At 38.5% G+C, this 5,001-nt stretch overlaps 1 long non-coding RNA gene across 1 annotated transcript in view; it reads right to left on the reverse strand.

The window, feature by feature from the left end:
- Window positions 1-4,058, reverse strand: part of LOC105556327 — a 7,753-nt gene extending 3,695 nt beyond the window's left edge. The window contains exons 1-3 of the long non-coding RNA XR_001008546.1: window positions 3,845-4,058; window positions 2,819-2,896; window positions 2,627-2,713 (exon numbers count right to left, since the gene is read on the reverse strand). This is a non-coding gene — a long non-coding RNA (uncharacterized LOC105556327). The remainder of the gene's footprint in view (window positions 1-2,626; window positions 2,714-2,818; window positions 2,897-3,844) is intronic.
- Window positions 4,059-5,001: the final 943 nt, after the last annotated feature.

Consider the following 5,001-nt stretch of genomic DNA (forward strand, 5'->3'; position numbering starts at 1 on the left):
GGGGGTGAAAAACAGTTTTTCGCGAATATCTTTGAAAATATTGATTTTTCGGCATACATAGTTATTATGAAATTTGTAGCTTATAAAATTTGCTACAAAAAAGATCTTATTACTCATTTTTGCAGAACCAACCGTTTCGGAGATATTTGCGTGTGAATACACAACTCAGAATACAGACTTTATACATGATATATATATATGGTTTACGTGTGTACAGAAATATAACCGATGAAAAACTCTCTGTAGAGTATTTGAGAGCCTACTGTGGAGTGTGCTTCGAAAATATTCCCCTACCATGACCTTGCACGACAGCTATGGGGACCCTTTATTTCATAACGAGGGTTCTCCGTATACCTGCTCTTTTGTGTCTTATCTAGGCAGCGTTCGAAAACATCACCCGAGCTCCCATGTATCATTTTATCTTTGTCGGTGACCGAATGCTAAACAAAGATAAAATGATATAGCGTGGCATATCGGGTGATGTTTTCGAACGCAGCCTGAGACGACGTTGTCGGTTGCTCACGTGGTGGGCCCACCACGGTTGCTCAGTATTCAACTGTTCTTGGTTGTGAACGGACGTGTCAGTTCAGTTGATATATCGGAGCTTTTATTTGTAATATTTGTGTGAAATTTCTAGACATCGTAAAATTTCAACAAATTATACGATAATGGAAGAACTGTGCTTAATTTGCTGCCAGTCATTATCAACTGGTAATACTGTTGTTGTGGAGCGCGGAATAGATACGTTGCGAGACGCGAGTGCTGAAAGGAACGATGGAAAAATTGGACATTTACGCCGTGTCAACTCGATAAAAATCCATGTTCAATGTCGTAAGGAGTATACACGCAAGGGTAGCATTGCCGCTGCAAAAAGGAATCAAGATGAAGGTGCTAGCACGTCTGGTAGTAGTCCACCGCGCACTAGACAGCGTTTAAATGAATATTCGTTTGATTTTCAACACTCATGCATCTTTTGTGGTGAAGAAGCTAATGAGGAGAAAGAGAAGAAGAAAAATATGAAAAATCGTAGAATAATACGTCGTGTATCAACGGCTTCTTTTAAAGATTCCATAATTGCTGTTGCCGAACAGCTTGGCAACGACATAGCGAAGGCAGTGACAAAACGAATCATTTATGAGGAGGATTTGGTTGCTGCTGAGACAAAATATCACCAGGATTGCTACGTGTCGTTTAAAAAACCTACAACCTAGGAGGTAAAATTGGTCGTCCACAGGATTCTCGTATTTCATCGGCGATGGAAAAAATATATACATACATTGAAAACAATGATGACTGCCAATTTACCTTGGCAGAATTGAAAGATGTTTGCAAAGATTTTACTCCGGATAACAAAACGATCAAAAGCAAACTTATAGAGAGATATGGAGAGAAAATTGTAATAACGACAAAAAAAGGCTGCGGCTTTAACTGTGGTTGCAGAAAAATTGGCTTGCACTGTTCAGCAGTGTGTGGTAATTGTCGTGGCCGGTCTTGCTTGAATGCAACAGCAGTCACCATGGAAGAGACCTATGCTGACATCGATGAAGAACGTGATCCGACAGATTTCTTAGCGGAAACTGTAGAAATGGAAGAGACGGACGCAGAGGCGTTCATTACAATTGAGGAGGCTCCAGAAATTCCAGAAGAAGCAGAAAATTAATTTCACAGTACGAAAAAAATGTGGATTAGGCCTACTGGAGACACCACATTAAAAAAAAAACGCGCCTAGTACTCTACCTCAACGGTGGTGTGGAAAAGAGTACATTTTATTGATAAAGTATGAGGGTGGGACTTTGTGAACCGTTTTACTAAAAAACGGTTGGTTCTGGTAAAATAAGTAACAAGACCTTTTTTGTAGCAAATTTCATAAGCTACAAATTTTAATAACTATGTATGCCGAAAAATCAATATTTTCAAAGATATTCGCGAAAAACTGTTTTTCACCCCCTTTCACCCTCTATAAAATTTTTAGCTGCGGTGGTATCGATCAGGACTTTTGAGACATTGTTTCAAAGGACAATATCTCGCTGTATACCAAAATCCAGCCCTATGGGAATTTTTCCGCAGAGAATGTCTAATTTGACTGGGCTAGTGCTGCGAGTTAGTTGTACATTTCGGGCAGATTTCGTAGGAGACGCCTGCTGTATAATGACCGTAGTGGGGGGACAGTAAGCGTTTATCTACGAAATCTGCCCGAAATATGCAACTCCGAGCACTGTTCTATTGCTATTTATGTTAATTGCTCAGTGAGCGATTGTAGTTCTGAATGCATGTACTGACATGGCCATACTGTTTTGTTTATTAACCAGAAATATTTTATAATATTAACAATACATATGATTCGTATTCGAACCACCTAAATTCGAAATTTTTGGGTAGTTCAGATTCGATTCACAGAAATCAATCAGATCAGATTCATAGAAATTTAAGTTCGAAACGAACCTTCGAAACGAGCTTCATTCGATTTGATTAAATTCGTATTCGAATAGTTTGTACATCTCTAAATAAAAGATAGCGGATTTCTGAATTCGTCAAGTGATTGTGAACGTGATATATTTTTAATAAGCAAATATATAATGTTAACTTAATATTAGGTACATTCAGGACAGTTTTTAATTTTACTTACCAATATTTTCTATATTTTTTCACTGTTGCTCTATGTTCTTAATTTGTGTTACACTTTTTGATGAATCAGTGGAAGTCTCTAACTTTCCTATTAAACCATCATAAAATTAATATAATATAAATAATTTATTTCTTCGAAAATTGACTTTATTTTATTATTTTATTCATATTACTATTATTTGGTTTTTCTCACCATGGCTATCACCTTCAACTTTATCCTTATCCATACTTTGATGTTTTTTAATCTTTTGCGGCAAACGTGATGCTTTATCTGGAGAAGAATCAGAGTTTCCTATGTGTATTTAATAAAATAGATTTGTTATAATTGCGAGTGATACATAACCTTGAATCTTGGTAGTGTCTTAGGGCCTGAGCAGAATGGCTGTCTTCCACTCTTCAGACATAAGACAGTTATTGTGCGTTACCTTAAGACAAAGGCTTAAAACATAAAACATTGTCTCAGGGCTGTCTTAAGAGTATAAGACAGCCATTCTGCTCAGGCCCTTACATACTTCTACACTAACAGAAATACTTAACAGAATAATGTACTGGATTTTGATTGTGTCACAAAACGCAACAAGATATGTATGAATTTTAGAAGGAAAAAGCTTTATACCTGAAGGTCATTCAAATTAATAAACACATACACAAGTCACAGGTTAACGGCCGGTAGTTCCAACGCTTTGGTAAGTTAACTAATAGTTCACTCATATGCATGTCTTTGTTATTCCTTCAGATAGACATATAATTTAATTATTAGTTGGCTTACCAAAAGGTTGGAAATCTGGCTTTAAAACCGATAACCGCAGAAAACGGGAAGAATAACGGAAACGGTCGTCCGAACTCGTCAAGGTCGTTGAAAACATGCAACAATTTCGGGGGGGGGGGGGACCGAAGGAAACCCTACATTTGCGTAATTAAAGGAAAATTAGCAAACGCAGAAATTCTTAAGGCTGATTTATGATGGCCGTAACTGTTAACTTATGCCAGAACCGGTAAAGTTCGATACTGGGATTTCAATGCTTTCGTTCAGAAACCCATTATGAACGAAAGCATTGAAATCCCAGTATCGAACTTTACCGGTTCTGGCATAAGTTAACAGTTACGGCCATCATAACTCAGCCTTTAACGCCGAGGCGACCGGTTGTAACCGGCCGGCGGTCTTTTGCGTCTCGCGCGCACGCAGGTTAAATGGAAGAAAAACGCAAATTATACGAACCTATTTTCAGCTCCAAATAAGCTCCTAAGAGAGCGCGACATTCTCGCGATTCTTCAAATCAGATATAATCAACGGAATAATGTCTTACAAGAGATAACGCTTCTAAACGCAGATAAAAGGTTACCGAGCCACGTGTTCTTCTTCTGGTAATGTCTGATAATGGCACTCGGCGTCGGCGCCGGCAACCCACGGCTGCCGATACGGCCACGACAAACCAATAGACAGGTTGGAATACATTTCCTTCGGTCTTGAAGGTCGCACCTAGCGGCCTCTGTGAATAGTTGGTTTCGAGGCTAAGTTCAAATCTCAAGTTTGGCGCTCCTAAAGGCACAATTTCACGCAGCGAATAAAAGCTGGCGTTTTACCCCCTCTCCATAAATTCCTGCCAGAATGGCGAATGTAGCGAATAAACGCTCAAAGTTCGACACAGTCCAACTTTTAGCGAATTGATCAAGCAACGCTGAAATTTAAATTATTTTACTTAAAAGTGTATAAAAAAGAAATTATGGCTGAAGGATTTAATCAATTGACAGCACCCAAAAATATAGACGAAGTTAGTACATATTATATACATACAGCAAACATACTTATAGGTTAGACTGCTCTTTGTTTCTTATTTATTTATATAAGATAGATTAATTTTGTTATATTGTATTAATAATTATATTTCTTATATTTATTTCTTTTTCATTTATCAAACACATCGCAGCAACTGCAGCAGCTATACGTCGTCTTCTAATTTGAGCTATAACTGCCACTGTATGTTTATAATATTTTACGTACTCGATGTATATATTGATTATAATATTCCAACTCCATTTTTATGTTGCAGTTGCGGTTATATCAGGTAATGTACTTAGCAATCGCCGCTTTTTAACGCTTGCTTTGCGTTGTGATGAAATGAGCTTCTATTCGCTACATAAAAAGGATAGAGGCGATAGCGAACAGCTTTTTAACACTGCTTTGCGTGGCGGTGGAGTGGGGGTAAAACGCCAGCTTTTACTCGCTGCGTGAAACTGCGGCTTAAGGTGCCATTTCATGCAGCGTCAAAGCGCTGGATACAGTTGAGCGACTTCCCCCACTCTGCCTCCCTGTCTGAGCCCGAGTGAGCCGTCGACAAAAAGCCAGCGCTAAACACCGGCTACTATTTCATGGAC

The sequence above is a fragment of the Vollenhovia emeryi genome, unplaced genomic scaffold (genome assembly GCF_000949405.1).
Source record: "Vollenhovia emeryi isolate VEMERY1.0 unplaced genomic scaffold, V.emery_V1.0 DF940100.1, whole genome shotgun sequence".
Classification (NCBI taxonomy): Eukaryota; Metazoa; Arthropoda; class Insecta; order Hymenoptera; family Formicidae; genus Vollenhovia; species Vollenhovia emeryi.